Raw genomic sequence first — 16,380 nt, 5'->3', positions numbered from 1 at the left:
AAAGATGAACCACCTGTGTCAAAAGACTGACACAGTAGTTTCATCAAAAATACAGGATAACCTGGGTGCCGATGGCTCACATTTGTAATCCTAGCTACTTGGGAAGCCAAGATCAGGAGGATCAAGGTTTAAGGCTAGCACGGGCAAACAGTTTGGGAGACCCCAACTCCAAAATCACCAAAAATGGACTGGAGGTATAACTTAAGCAGGTAGGGCACCAGCTTTGCAAGTATGAAGCCCTGACTTCAAACTCCAGTTGCACAAAACAACCACAGGGGGAAAAAAAAACAAAACAGGGATGAGGCACATGAAAGGTGTTCTATACCATTAGTGGTCAGGGACATACAAATGAAAGAACACTGAGACAGCCACTAGAACAGCTAAGATAGGGCTGGAAGTGTGGTTCAAAAGGTAGAGTGCCTACTTTGCAAGAGTGAAGCCCTAAGTTTAAACCCCAGTCCCACCAAAAAAGAAAAAGAAGAAAAAAAAAAAAAGAGTGACAACCCCTAAGTTTGGAGAGGATATGGAGCAGATGGAAATTTCATACATTTTTATGGGAGTGTAAAACAGTACAACCACTTCAGAAAACTGACAGTTTCTTATAAAATTAAATACACGTGAACCCAGTCACAGCAACTCCACTTGTAGATATTTACCTAAGAAATGAAAACATGTCCACAAAAAATTTATACAAATGCTCATAGTAGCTTTATTCAGAATTGACCCAAATGAGAAACAAACCCAAATGTTCCTCATCATTTGGATAAACTATGGTACTGTCACATCATGGAATACAGTAAAGCAGTAAAAAGAAATGAACTATTGACACATGTAACATTATCCATGAATCTTTATAACATTATGCTGAATGAAAGATGCCAGGTTGGGGGCATGGTTCAAGTGTCAGAGAGCCTGCTCAGTAAATACAAGGTCTTAAGTTCAACTCCAAGTAATGTAAAAAAAAAAAAAAAAAAAAAAAAAGAAGGAGGGAAGGAAGGGAGGAGGAGGGGAAGGGGGGAGGGGAAGAGACACAGACACAGACACACACAAAACCCACACTGTAGGATTCCATTCACTTGAAGATCAGGAAGAACAGACAGCCTTATTTACAGTGACAGTAGTCCAAAGGTGGCAGTGGTGGTAGTAGGAAGAGTTAGGAGGAATTAACTAGAAAGGGACACAAGAGCCAGGTGCCAGTGGCTCACGCCTGAAATTCTAGCTACTCAGGAAGTAGAGATCAGGAGGATCGAAGTTTGAAGGCAGCCCACGGCAACAGTTGGAGAGACCCTATCTCAAAAATACCCACACACAAAAAAAGGGCTGGTGGAGTGGATCAAGTAGCATGAGGCCAAAAAAAAAAAAAAAAAGACACAAGGAAACATGCTAGAGTGATGGAAATGATTCTATTTTTTGAGTGGTGCTATAGTTCTTGGTGATACAATTGTCAAAATTCATCAAACTGAAAACTTCAGATCTGTGCATTTAACTGTATGTGAATTATACCTCAATTTTTAATCACCATAAGTAGTTATGTTTATTGGCAGAGAACAATCTATTCACACCTTGCAAATTCAAGTGTATAATCAAACTAAATGGATATATGTGAATTGAAAATCTTTCCTTTAAAACAAAGCAAAACATATGTAAGCTTAATATGGGGAATATTATCAGTACAGAGACAATGGCTATGGCCTAGAGAACAAGTTTTCTGAGAAAGTTACAAGTTAAGGCCCAGTGATCTAGTTTGTCTCCACACTTGCTAGGAGTATATAATGATGGTTCTTTTCCCCAGCCAGCATCATACTGGGTCAGCTACTGAGCTGCTGGGGTTAGGAAGTCCTCACCACTCAGGACATCTCATAGTAAAGAGAGTTCTCCTGTATCACTAGGAAAACAAATTTAACAATGGCTGTGTATAACTGTTTATGGCTGTAGCTGAACAGTTTGGGCAATAAGGCATGGCACAAGGATGGGAGGCCCACTCTCAGTGTTCAGCTCCCTTCACCCCCAAGGCCACTCACCATGAGACTGACCACAGAAGCAGCACTGCACCTGGAGCTCCCCAGAAGCAACCTGCCAGAGCTCTGCATTCTCTGAGCAGCCCTGCCTCCTGAGGCACTGCCACAGACTTTGCCACAAACCCTATTCCAAAGGGTCAGAGTTCAGAGACATGTTTCTATGGAGGGTTTGGTTTTTTTTTTTTTTTTCAGTAATGTGTCCTCAAATAAATCCTGCTAAATAAAGCCCCATGCCCAGAGGTGAGGTCAGGGCCCTAGTTAGTAGTGAGACACACTCGACCTCATTTTAAAACATTAACGTTGTGACATTAGCTGAGCTAATTATAGGCTATGTTTCAGGTGCTTATATGTAAAATGATACCTGTAATTTATGTAAATGGTTTCACTAATATATACTTATTAAGCACCTGCTATGGGCCAGGACTAGGAAAAGCACAAGATACTTTGGTGATGGGGGAAGTGGGGATAAAGAGAAAGATGGAGAGGGTGAATCTAATTAAGATATATTGTAAGCACTTACATAAATGTCACAATGTACCCCCTGTACAACTATAATATGCTAGTAAAAGATACTCTGGTGAGCAAAATAGATACAGCTTCTTTTTTTGGTAGGACTGAAGTTTGACCTCAGGGCTTCCCACTTGCAAAGCAGGAGCTCTTCTGCTTGAGCCCAAACTGGCCTTGAACTGCCATCCTTTCAATCTCAGCCTCCCAACAGATGTAGCTTCTGCTGGCATGAAGTGTACAGTCTAACAGGAGAGGTAAGACAGTAAAATAACCACAAAGTATGTCATGGCAATTTGAGATACATGTTATAAAGGAAGAGAACGGTGTGTCTTGGGAACATTCAGCAAGACATAAGCCAGCCATACTTAAAGAAGTGTTAAGCAATTATGTTGAAAACACCAACACTGATGATCCAGTAAAAAAAAGTACAGTAAAGCCAGGTGTGGTAGGGCTGGTCTTTAATTCCAGCTACTTGGGAGGCAGAGGTAGAAGGATCTGTGGCTGAAGGTCGATGCGGGGCAAAAAGTGAGAGACCCTATCTCAAAAATAAAGTAAAAGTAAAAGGACTGGAAGTTTGGCTCAAGTGGTAGAGCGCCTGTTAGCAAGTCTGAGGCCCTGAGTTTGATCCCCAGTACCACCAAAAAAAAAAAAAAAATCACTCCCCTTACCCAAAGCAGTCTAAGCCTCCATCCAACAGCATTTCTTCAGTATAAAATGGGTCCAAAAGAGGTAGGGGAAAAAAAAAAAAAAAAGAGGCAGAACAAACAAAAAAGTAACGTGTTCAGAACTTCAAATTGTAATTATTCAACTTATATGATGTTCTGTATTCAGGCATTATGGCTGAAAACTCTAGATTTCTGGTTGTAAAACTACAAATAACCAAGCTTCACCTACCTGATATTTGTCAAATACAAATAAGATGTTGCTAAATCCAGAAGTCAGCTCTCCTGACATCCCACTTGTACCTATCAGCAGCATCTGACATGACAGGCTGCAAAGTGTCTGATTTTCCTCCCACCTCTGCCCACCACCTCTGCCCACTTTGTAGTCCTTTCTGCTAGTTTCTCCTAGCATGGTTCAGGCCCTGGCCCATTTCTCTTTTCTATTTATACTACCCTGATTATTCCACTGAGTCTCATGTCTTTAAATACCATTTATTCCCTGGTGACTCCCAAAGCCATCAGCCAGGTCCTTTCTCTTAAGCTCCAGACTAGTATAAAGTACTGCCTATTTGACATCTTTAATTGGATGTTTCGTAGGCATCTGAAACTTAAAATGTCCAGAACTAATCCCCTGATGTTTCCCCCACCAAATGGACTTCTCCCACACTGGTTTCATTTCAGAAACACAAGTGCTCCAACTGTTCAAGACAAAACCCTGGAGTTACCCTTGATTATTCCCTTCCTCTCACACTTGACATCTGATCCATCAACAAGTCTTGCCAACTCTGTCTTCAAACTTCATGAATCCAAACACTTTCCACTGCTTTTGTCACTACCACCTTAGTTAAATTCACTACCACCATCCTCTTACATTATTACAATAGCCTCAGTGGTTCTACCTAGCTTCTACCCGTCCCCTTCTCATGCTGACTCCCAATCTCCTCTCAACATAGCACTGTGAGTGACTTGATTAAAACTTAAGTAAGATCAAGCCACTCCTCTGCCCAAACCTTCCAAAGGCTTCCTGTCTCTTGGAGAAGGACCCAAAGTTCTTTCACCTACCTACAAGGCCCTACATGATCTGTCTTCATTCCCCAACTACTTTTGTCTTTCTGACCATATAACCTACTCCAGCTTCAGTGTTTGCAGCTGTATGCATCTCAAACATGCCAGGTACGTTCCCTTCTCAGGTCCCCTCTACTGAGCAACACTTAGTCCTCTCATTTCCCCTCCTCTCCCCTCCCCTACTTTCTCTCTCTTCTCCCTCTCCCTCTTCAGGTCTCTTAAATATAGTCTAATAAGAAACAGGATTATGTTTCCATTGTTTGTCTCCCCTAACACCCCTGCTAGAATGTGTGTTCCTGAGACAGAGATATGTGTGTGTGGCTGGGGTGGGGGGCAGGTACTGAACTTTGAACTCAGGGCCTTAGTTGAGCAAAACCTCCAGCCCCTTTGGCTTTAGTTTCGTTTTTTGGTTTTTCTAGGTGGGGGGGGCAGTACTGGGGCTTGAACTCAGGGCCTTGCCTTTGCTAGGCAGGCACCCCACTACTTGAGCCATACTGTAGTCCTTTTTGCTTTTTAGTTCTCAAATTTATGCCCGGACTGGTCTGAACCTAAATCCTCCCATGTATACTTCCGATAGCTGGTGTGCCACAGGTGTGCCCTACCATGCCCAGTTTTTATTGGTTGAAATGGGGTTTCAAGAACTTTTTGCCTGAGCTGGCTTCAAACCTGGATCCCCCCGAGTGAGGTATGATTATGGTAACTATGCCAGGCTAGTTACCCCTCCCTTACCAGAGAAGCAAACTGTATGTCAAGTCCTCCAGGAGCTGTCACCCAGCACAGAGGGATTATGTTCAACCAAATGCCAGCAGTCAGATGTGAAGGAAAGTGACAGTGGACTCAAACAAGTGATAGTGACTCAGATGTAACCAGTTTATAAGGAACCATTACATGGCTACAGTGAAGCCTCTCTGCCTTCATGGGCAGTCCAGCACACCCCATGAACTGGACATCCCAGCATCTCTTGAATTCCTCCATTTCTCTGGTTCCCCATGATCAGCGAGCGGCTCTCTAGGTAATGATAATTTCTTTCTCCAGGCACAGTGTCAAGAAGAGAAGTGGCAAGTTCCCTTGGTGGTGCTCACAAAGCAGCTCCTTAGTGTGAGCAGGGCACTTCACCACTCTCTTCCACAGGCTCACAGCTACCACACCTGACTCCTTGCAGCTTGCTTTGAGACCTTAATCCACATTGGTTGCTCTGCCTGAAACAATATTTTCAGACAACCCCAGGTAACTCCTTCTCAGAACTGTCAAGTCTCCACTTCAGCATCTCTTTTTCAGAAAGCCTGTGCCTTGACTGGATTAAGTGATTTTACAACTGTTCACACAACAGCCTGGGCTTTGTTTTCACAGTTCTCACCACACTTCACTGGGCTTAGTGTCTATCAGGATGGCAGGGCGTCGCACCTTTCACATGCTGCTGTAACCCCACAATAAGCTCAGCACCTGACACAGAGTAGATGCTAAGTAACAACTAAGGAATGAATCAGTGCAAGAATGAATGAATCAAATCAGGTTCAAGGTTGTGTGGATGCCACACTGATTAGAAGGCTCTTCCTGCCTAATTTCTTCTTATGCCTTTATGATTTTAAATAAATATTTTAAAAATCTTAAGACTACAAACTACCTGAAGAATATAAGCTACCCTGGATAGTAACGTGGAACATCACCCTAAGACAGGAGCACCATGACTTAACATCCAGTTGCAAAGGGATCTTTAACACGAGAGTATCATTCTTGAACAAGGTAAAGGAGATTTAATAAAAAATACAGAGGCTGGGGTGTAGCTCAGAGTCGGAGCCTGTATTTAGCATGTACAAAACCCTGGGTTCAATCTCTAGTATCCCTCTCCTGGGGGAAAAAAAAAAAAAAAAATATATATATATATATATATATATATATATATATATATATATATATATAAAGGCCAACCTTTGTTAGCCTGCAAAAACCAGGAATCGGTTGGGAAATAAACAGAAATGCCTTCCATGTAGCCTTTAGCAACAGTCATATACCAAGAATCAATTAGAAACCTATGTTTTATTGTACCCCAGTCTTTTTTTTTTTTAATTGGTACTGGGGTTTGAACTCCAGGGCCTTGCACTTGCTAATTTAGGGTCTTGTGCTTTTGCCTGGGACTCTGATGCTCCTACCTCTGTCTCCTAAGTAGCTGGGATTATAGGCACATACCACCATGCCCAGTTCCCCCAGTCTTTCTTCTGGCCCCTTTGATGTCCAGAATTTAGCCTGGAAGACAGGCTAACAATACTTAAAAAGCAGAGCTGGACCCAAAGAGCAAAGATAGGCTGTGGGCAGAGTGGCTCAAGTGGTAGAGCGCATGCCTAGCAAGTGTGAGGCCCTGAGTTCAAAAACCACAGTACCGCAAAACAAACAAAAAACCCAAAGAGCAAACCCATACCTCATTATCAAAGCCAGAATAAGGAGCAAGCACACAGCTTCACAGCTTTGAAATGAAAGTTTATGGACAAGTGACTACCTATAGATTGGTTGCAACTCCCACTAATCAACTTAAACTTAAAAATCTGAAATGGTACAGGGCACCAGTGGTTCATGCCTGTAATCCTAGCTACTCAGAAAGCAGAGATCAGAAGGATGGTGGTTCAAAGCTAACCATGGGCAAATAGTTTGTGAGACCCTATTTCAAAAAAACCCATCACAAAGAAGGCTGGTGGAGTGGCTCAAGCAGTAAGCATGAGGCCCTGAGTTCAAACCCAGTGCTGCAAAAAAAAAAAGAAAGAAACAAAGAAAGAAAGATAAAGAGCCAGAGGACTGGGCACTGTGGGGCACGTCTGCAATTCCAACTATGCTGGAGGTCTGGGCAGGAAGATCAAGATCTGAGACTAGCTCCAGGCAAAAGTGCAAGACCCTATCTGTAGAATAAACTAAAGCAAAAAGGGCTGGGGTTGTGGCTCAAGTGGTAGAGTGCTTGCCTATCAAGAGCAATGCCCTGAGTTAAAACTCCAGTATACCAAAGGGAAAAGAAAAAAAAAAAGCCAAAGTAAGAAAACAGGTACTGAGTAGAGTTATCATAAAATGTTCAGCGGCCTGGCTTTCAAAGATTCAAAGGTTCTATTCAGAAAGTTTAGTTTTCCTATTATTTGTTTAACAGTGCCTACACTGACTCCACGATAGTCACAGATTTCTGCCTTCTCCCTGGAAACAAAAACAGAGGCAGGGCAGAGGAAAGAATTACTATCCCCAGCTCCACAAGCTGACAAAATGGTCAACTGCTAGGCAGTCACCATGGAATCAGAATAGAGACACCAACTCCCCACTCCACCCACCTCCAAATGACCCAGGAGGACCAGCAATGACAGGCCTAATGACCTGTCCTATGAAGCATGACTACCCACTGTACAAAAAAGTCAGCTAAATTGGGTCATAAAGGAGAGGTAAATTTAACACGTACAGAAGTATCTGGATCACTAAAACTTTAAAAACTTTTAAAAAACTTTAGGTTTTTAAAGCTTCCACTGATAATAGTAGGAAAAGCACTTATCTATCAGCTATATTGGGTCTTTATTTCATTTATTTATTTTGGTTTTTTGAGACAGGATTTGCTATGTAGTCCAGGCTGGCCTCAAACTCACTTACATAGCCCAAGCTGGCCTCAAACTCAAGATCCTCCTGCCTCAGCCTCCTGAGTGCTGGGATTACAGGGGTGTACCACCACACCCAGCTTGGTCTTTTTTATTTTTTAAAATATGGTAGTAATGAGCTGGGTGTAATGGTTTGAGGCAATCTCTGCCTCCTGAGCAGCTAAACTTATAAGCATGAGCCACCATACGTGGCTTCCCCCCTCCCTTTTTTTGGTGGGACTGGGGTTTGAACTTAGAACTCTATACTTGCAAAGCAGGTACTTAAGCCACACCTCCAGTCCATTTTGCTCTGGTTATTTTGGAGATGAGGTCTCAAGAACTATTTGCTCAAGCTGGTCTCAAACCTCAATTCTTCTGATCACAGCTTCCCAAGTAGCCAGGATTGCAGATATGAGCCACCAGCACCCAGCTCCCTTCCTCTTTTAATGGAACACTATCCAGTCACCAGAATCCTTTCCCCATTCATTTCCCAGTTTTTTGTTTTGTTTTATTTGGTGTGAGCTCAGGGCTTCATGTTTGCAAAGCAGGTGCTCTACTACTTGAGCCACACCTCCACTCCATTTTGTTCTGCTAGGTAGGCACTCTTACCTCTTGAGCCACTCCACCAGCCACCTCCATTTTGTTCTGGTTATGTCGAAGATGGGGTCTCACCAACTACTTGCCTGAGCTAGCACTGAACTGTTATTCTCCTGGTCTCAGCCTTCTAAGTACTAGGATTACAGGTGTGAGCCATAAGTGCCCAGCTCCCAGTATTTTTAAACACTCCAATCAATCAGGCATTGTGCCAGGGCCTGTGGCATGTAGGAGTGATATAAACAGGCCTGGTCCCTGAGGCCCTCGGTTTGCATTTCTTACTGCACCCTAGCTGAACACCAAGGGCTGAATCGAGGAACATGGTAAGCGTCCAAAGATTGTTCCCTATGACAGCCATGTGAACAAAGATCCTGCTTTGCCTTTAAGTTACTGAGATAAAGCACACTTGTCCGTGATGTGCTTGTCTAGCCAACTCCAGAGTGAAGTGTGTTACCAAGTTTGATTTTATCTGTGGTCTTTCCAAGAAGATGGTGAGTTTTTAATTATTATGATGAATGTTTTCCAATGGGCAAACTTAGCTGACTTAAAGTTTTCTTTGTGTTTTTCACCTCCTATGTAGATACAAGTCCTCTGTTTTTCCCACAGCATCAAAAAACACTTTGGATTTTGGCTTAGGACTTCCTTACCAACCAGGAATACAGCAATTCTGATGTGTGTTCTCTAACTCTATGATGTGTGGGTTGAACTTCCCTGGTGATTGGAAATGCCTGGTACCCCTGTATGCAGAAATCTGATTACCAGCTGGGCTATGACCATGCTCAGATGAGATTTAACAATTGTTTCACTGCTGACTGTCTTGCTGATGTAAAATAATCTAATCTCAGGACAGTCTTTGCCACACTACCCCCTTTTTTCTTTTGTTAATATGTAATTAAAGAGCCAGCTATAAAGTACAGGGTATATACAGGATGTGCCTACCTGAAAATACCTATTCATTTAAGAATTTTAGAATTTTCTGACTGTTATTGTCTAAATGATATCTTGTCTTCTTGTTGAGAGACTCTAGGCTCTTTCAGGAGCAAGACTGCATTTTTTGCAGGATCCCTACATTATCTGCATCATCTGAAGATAAGTCCCTGAAAATTCATACTTCAAGGCATTTTGGTAGCATTCCTATATAATTTGGAAAGAACTTAAATGTTCTTTGAATGGCAATCTCAGTATGTCAGGGATACTGAAGGAAGGAGAAACAAAATAATTATGAAAAAATAAACACTATAACTAAGAGTTAGCCAGGGCTAGACTAGGAAAACCAAAATGGCCATTTAAATACAATAATTTATTTCAAAAGTAACAAATGGAATACTCTGTTAAATCATTTCCCCCAAAACACAAGCTGTATCTCCTGCCCTTGACACAGGAATATGAATACAAAAGGCTGAAAAGTAACAGGAAGTTCAGGGGATCTCTCTACCACTCCCCTTCTCTCTGATAATCAGAGGATGCTGATGGAACAAATACATCATCTAATATGATCCCAGAGCCACCCCCAGAAGGGCCCCTAAGAAATGGTAATCATTCCTAGCATGAGCCACCATGGGGCTGCAGAAACCACGTGGAACATCTTCTGCTTTGGAACACTGTTCATCAGAAAACACCAAAGAGGGCTGGGGATGTAGCTCAGTGGTACAGCACTTCTCTAGCATGCACAAGCCCTGGATTTGATCCCTAGCACTATGAAGAGGAAAGAAGGAAGGAGGAAAGAGAGGGAGGGAGAGAGGGAAAAAGAAAAATAAGCACCAAAGAAACCCTAAGGATCAAAACTCTTCAACAAGCACCAAATAGTCTTAGAAATTAGTATAAGCTTTCAATTATACACAGGTAAATTCTTTATCTAGGTAATCTCATTACTGTTTGGTTCACTGACACTTTAGACAGGAAACATCAGTGCTGCTTGGTCCCTGACATAATTTTCCCTACCTGCATAGCAATTTTTATTTATTTTTTTGTGGTTCTGGAACCAAACCCAGGGCCTCATGCATGCTATGCAAGCACTCTACTACTTGAGCCATGCCTCCAGTACCTTTTGTTTTTGGTTATTTTTCAGACAGGGTCTCACTTTTTGCCCTGGCCACTCTGAGGCCATGATCCTATACCTCACCCATCACTGGGATTTATAGGCATGCCCCATTATACTTGGCTTGTTGACATAGGGTCTTACTAACTTTTTGCCTGGCTGGCCTCCAACTGCAATTCTTCTGATCTCTATCTCCTGAGTAGCTGGGATATAGGTAGTTGCCTGGCTCTCATAAGTAGTTTTGAAGGGTTACATGATATGTCACTGAATATATGAACCAGCTTTCATATCTCTAGTATTAAACATTAATGTCATTTTCATTTTTTTGTTATAAATTATATAGGTTAAGAAATTATGGTCCAGGTTACATTATTGGCCTAAAGTTATCAGTCTAAGCAAAAATATAATTGTAAATAATAAAGATTTTAAGGTTATAAAGTGATACGGTAAATCTCCATGCCAGATTTTGGGGTTATCTATTCTCACAAGAAGTTGAGAGTTGACAGTCTGGGAGAAACAGTTATTCTAACAGTTATGCCAGAAAGGGAGTATGCACTCAGTTATCAGTTCCCATTTTTTCAGTCTTTACCCCTAATCCTTCGTTATGGATGAATGACAGAAAACTCTTCTGAAGCAGTTCCTGGGAATGGCTTTGAGAGGTGGTAGGGAGAGTGAGGTATGTCCCCAGCAATTCTGAGACCATCCTGAATTCCAAAGAGTATGTATTTTATCACTGACTACCTTGAGAATTGACAGCATCTAGCACAAAGGCACCACCTGAAACTCTCTTAAGAACAGGAACTCTACAAGTATGCAGGAACATTCGTTACTTCCCTCTCAGCATTCAATCCCTATTTTCTAAGTGTTTCTCACCAACAGAGAGAAAATTATCATTTCCTATGTCTTGGTTTGATAAGATGGTACTTTAAAGAGCTCACTTCTGACCAAATGTCAAATTCCTAAGTGTGAGGAGTGTAAGGAAGTCTTACAACTTCCATGCTTTTCTCAGTATCTCTTATTCTGACTGTTATGACTCAAAGCCTATTGCAAGTATCTTTCATTCCCACTTTTCAAAACACATGACCTCTAAATTTGCAAGTAAATTTGGACTTTTAGACTTCAAATATTACTTTTTTGGGGGAGGAGGTACTAGGGACTGAACTTAGGGCCTCACACATACTAGGCAAATACTTTACCACTGAGCCACATCCTCAGCTTTAGGATTACCTTTTAAGTTTACTAATACAAAACTGCTACTTTTGCATGTAAGAGAAGTAATATCTCTTTATTGTGCTATATGCAAATCCTCAAAAATGCCAAAATCTCCAATTCAATTTTTTATGAAAAGTTTTCCAGATCCAATTGTGTATCTGTCATAATCAGACCCCTGATTCTAGCATGCATTTCAAGCACCAGAAAGTCACTTCTCCTATGTCTAAGTTAAAGGTATGTATTTGATGCCTGGGTTGTTTGTCTGTTTTTCTTATACTGGGGTTTGAACTCAAGATCTTGACTTGCTAGACAGGTACTTTACCACTTGAGCCATGCCCCCCAGCCCAAATATCAAAGCTTTTTTTTTTTAGTGGTACTAGAGTTTGAACTCAAGGCCTCAATCTTACTAGTCAGACACTCTACCCCTTGAGCCACATCGCCAGCTGATTCCTGTGTTTTCTGAACACCAACTTATAACTCATTTTTTTAGATCAGAGAACATTGCATGTCATCTTCATTTCTCTTATAGTAAAAGAAACTAGAAAATCAGTTCAGTGAAAGTAGATTCTGTTAGCATAACTGATTTATCTGGTAAGCTTTCCTCATGGTTGGCCTGTCAAATACTGTTGATTACTTTATTACAGACCATACTTGATAACTGCCCTCAGTTGCTCCCCAAATGGAGTGGATGCTAAGTAATTATTTGTCAAAGGTTTCATTGTCATAGCAACTTAGAAACACTTTGAGAGTCCTCTCTAAGTCTACTCTTCTCCAAAAACAAGTGTCTGATTGTAGACTGCAGAAAATGCACACAAATCCATGAAGCACACTGTAGCCACATTTAAGCAGTACATTTTCCAACAACTCACTCAGGGAAGTATTTGTGTTGACTTTCAAACACACTCCCAGGTTTGGGGATTTAGCTCAGTGGAAGAGCGCTTGCCTGGCAAGTGCAAGGCCCTGAGTTCAGTCCCCAGCACTGGAAAAAAAAAAAAAAAAGGAAAAAATAGAAAAAAAAAAAAAGCAAAACAAACACACTTCCACATCCCATCCAGTTCATCAGAGGACAATTGCTTCCTTCCTTCTTACCTGGATTTTGTTCTCTTGTCTTACTCCCAGTACTGGGCCAGTACAAAAGCAAGGGGGGTGGGGGAGCAAAGGGAGAGGGAAATTTATTTGGGGGAATCCCAAATAAAATGATTGTCATTAAGCCTTTCTAATGGAATTTGGTTAACAGTACTGATTTTCCCCATGTATTACACAGTTTCTGATAATCCCTCATTGTATCTCTTGAGGTACCTATACAAAATAATTCCACAGATGCAAGAAAAGTCAATAAAATGCAGTCACTATATCTATAGTTATCTGATGAACCTAAGTCAAAGCTTTCTTCCTTAAACTTGATTTGACCTATTAATAAATTTTCAATATTTTTCTCATCACTCTGAAAAAAAAAAAAACTTGTGGCAAATACATGATGAAAATCAGTTTTATCAAGCTACCATCAAACTGACATCAATGATTAGAATCAGGGACTACCTTTTAAAAGTCACACTTCTTTTCCCCATATTGCAAAATTTTAAGTTTGAGGGGTGGGTTTTGTTTTTTTTTTCCCATCACTGTCCCACTACTGAATTCTAAAATTCCTAAAGAAATCACAGATCTCAATTTTTTTTCTAATTTTTGAGACAGGGTGTCATCATGTAGCCCAGGCTGGCCTCTGGCTTCTGAGTGTTGGGATTACAGGCATGGACGATAAAGCCCACGTGGAACTTTCTTTGCAAATAAAAATGATAATGGATTAGACCCAGACCAATCATTATACAGGAAAAGCAGGACAACCAGGTTGTTAGAGAATATCTCTCATAAAAGAATCTTGATCTGTAAAATGATGATTCTACCAACAGAACTACCTACTTAAAAATTTCTACCTCTTGGCCTAGACAGAGTCTAAATTCCCAAGCTGGAAAGCAGTAGTGTTCTCTGTAAAAGAGATGTTCTGAAAACTCTTTTTTTCTCTGATGTAGCTTTTTAGAAAGAAATTAATTTCCTTGTCAAGAATAAATTTAACCACGTGCACACCTGTAATCCCAGCTCTGGAGAGGTGGGAGTAGGAGGATCTAAAATTTGAAAGTTCAAGTTCAGGTTCGAGACCCTGTTTCAAAAAACCAAGGGCTGGGAATGTAGCTCAGTGGAACAGCACTTTCCTTGCACGTGCAAGGTGCAGGTTGATCACTAGCACTGAAAAAAAGAATGAATGTAGCTTCCATGTCTCACTTCATATCACGATATCATTTTAAGTGTCTTTCTCTTCTAATTTAAAGGCTGTTCCTTTCACCTGAAGGACCATACACTAAAAGGTCTTCTTTGGAGGCTTTTGTGCCCCATAGATCACCTGGCCTCATGGGTCCTGCCCTTAGCATGATATGGTGGGCACAATGAACATAAATACGATGTTTTATAAGCTTCCTGTTGTTTATCGAATTTAGTTTTTAAATTTCCTGTTCTTTAGATTCTGCTGTAGGCTGGAAGGTAAAACTCTTTACAATGACCATCCACAGCCCTCAATTATCTGCCTTCTCTTCCCTCATCATTCAAATGTGATAAAGCCAGGTACCTACCTTCACCTTTTGTCTCCACAAGTCCACCTGCTTCTTTCGGAGCTTCAAAGGTGGCCAGGGCCATTGGAGAAGTGGCCAGAGGGCAGAGCCAACCTAACACTTCTGGTGTGTCCCTTCTTCAACTTGTCACTTTAACACCTGTTTCTTAAATAAATATTTACCCCCTAAAAGTCCCATTTCATTCTGGAAGAGGCTGGACCAAGCTAACCACGAGCCCTTTGTCTGACGCTTTCACACCTCACCCGTCTTCATCCGCAAAGAGCCCATCCTCACACAGGTAGGAGGGTCTGCTCGGCACAGGGTAAGGCAGCTTAGTTTTCCTCATTTATAAAGGGATGGGTTATGTTCGAGGTCGTCCAGGATCCAAAATTTTACAACCAATCGTGCAGGTCCTACTTCTGGGGCGGGGGGGGGGAGAAGCCCAGGGCGACCCTCGTACTTAGCACGCGTGCTGGCAATTAGCACAGTATCCCTCCGGCCAGACTCTTGAGTATCCACGTCTCCGACCTCGGGCCAAGCGGTGGCAAGAGGCCCGGCCGGCGCCCGCTCGCGGCCGCACCATGCCCTCCTTCATTCACCCTCATCCGCCGCCGCGGGCCGCTTCTCACCTGGCTCTCTGGCATCGCCCGTCTTGGGTCGTACTGGAAACCATGGGTCTAGACGGGTCTCGGAGGCCGCTTGTCCTCCTTGAGGGAGGCTGCTGGGGAGGCGCCGACACCGGGAACACGCCGCCTGGTTTCTAAGGAACAGAGGGCTGTGGAAGGGAGGGGGCGGGACAGCGGGAGGACCGCGCATGCTCCGTCACGGGGGGGGCGGATCCGCGCGGGGAGGGGGCCGAGACTAGAAGCTGCGCATGCTCCTTTGCTGGGGGCGGAGCTTAAGTAGCTCGGCCGGGAGGCTTTGGTACTTCCTTTCTAGGGACTAAGGCAGCTGTGCAGTTATGATCTAGATTTGGTTTTTCTCGGGTCTGCTACTGCTGTCATTAACCTTAAGGTCTAGGGAATTGTAGTTTTTCTGGAATGAAGAAAGGCCTCGTGTTGGACAACGACCTATCTTTGTCTATCAGACTGGTTGGGAGTTCCTAGATTCCTGGCTCCTAATGATTTGCCTTCTTGTTTCTCAGGTGCCTGTTTGGGCCTCTCTTCTCTGGATGTTCGTTGTTCTCTAAATGTCAGTGCTGTTCTAGACTGTGATCCCAGTTCCCTTTACTGGAGCCTGTGTTCTCTCAAGTAAATACATTTTGTAACAAAGCCACTCTTTGGTCTGCTACAGAGTAGTGAAGCTGGTAGGCCTTAGTGGGAAACTGGCTCTGTAGAAAATGGGAATTACTTCTGCATGGGAAGCCTTCTCCCCTACTTGTTTGACTCTGGGACTCTACTCAGCTGCATCAGGAGGACCTTTCAGCCATTATTCCAGGGCCGCCTGAGATGACAGAACATGCTGGCGTCGCACCCTGGGGCAGCTTTGTCTGTGATCTGTTGTCCAGCTTCAGGGCTGTCCCTGTTTTGGGCTGAGAAGACAGGACTTCCTACCACTGCCACCATGTCTGTGAGCATGAGAAGCTTCTAGAGTGAAATTTGTAACCTCTAATCCCTCTCTTAGGAAGGGGTTTTATCCCTTGCCTTCTCGCCTGAATGGAGAACATCCAGACACAAAGGAGGGAGAATCACTGCCCCAGAGATTGTCATAGTCATTGTTTTTGTTGTTGTTTTTGGCGGTACTGGGGCTCAGACTCATGGCCCTTTTTTGTGAGGGTTTTTTGTTTTTGAAATAGGATCTCATGAACTACTTTCCAGGGCTGACTTCAAACTGTTCCTCCTGATCTTTGCCTGCTGAGTAACTAGGATTACAGGCTCAATCCACAGGTGCCCAGCTTGTCATAGTCATTGTTAACTCTTCTTGAGCAGGGTTTCTGAACAGCTGCCCTGTTGACATTTTGGACCTGATAATTTTTTGTTGGGCAAGAGTGGGGAGACCTGTTTGCACTATAGAATGTTTAGAAGCTTCCCTGGCCTCTACCAGTTAGGTACCAAAAGCTGTGACTACCAAAAATATCTTACAACCTTG

General features: G+C 42.6%; 1 protein-coding gene across 4 annotated transcripts in view; it reads right to left on the bottom strand.

The window, feature by feature from the left end:
* Gfod2 (Gfo/Idh/MocA-like oxidoreductase domain containing 2) overlaps positions 1-15,094 on the bottom strand; it is a 41,482-nt gene extending 26,388 nt beyond the window's left edge. For 2 of the 4 annotated variants that reach the window (XM_074055823.1, XM_020171160.2), the window contains exon 1: positions 14,922-15,094. The gene's annotated coding sequence lies outside the window, so the exon portion shown is untranslated. The other 2 variants (XM_074055824.1, XM_020171163.2) reach the window with 1 other exon arrangement.
* Positions 15,095-16,380: the final 1,286 nt, after the last annotated feature.

Source organism: Castor canadensis, chromosome 15 (genome assembly GCF_047511655.1).
Source record: "Castor canadensis chromosome 15, mCasCan1.hap1v2, whole genome shotgun sequence".
In the NCBI taxonomy this organism is placed as follows: domain Eukaryota; kingdom Metazoa; phylum Chordata; class Mammalia; order Rodentia; family Castoridae; genus Castor; species Castor canadensis.
The sequence above is the reverse complement of the archived record's forward strand: the minus strand, read 5'-3'. Positions and strand labels throughout refer to the sequence as shown.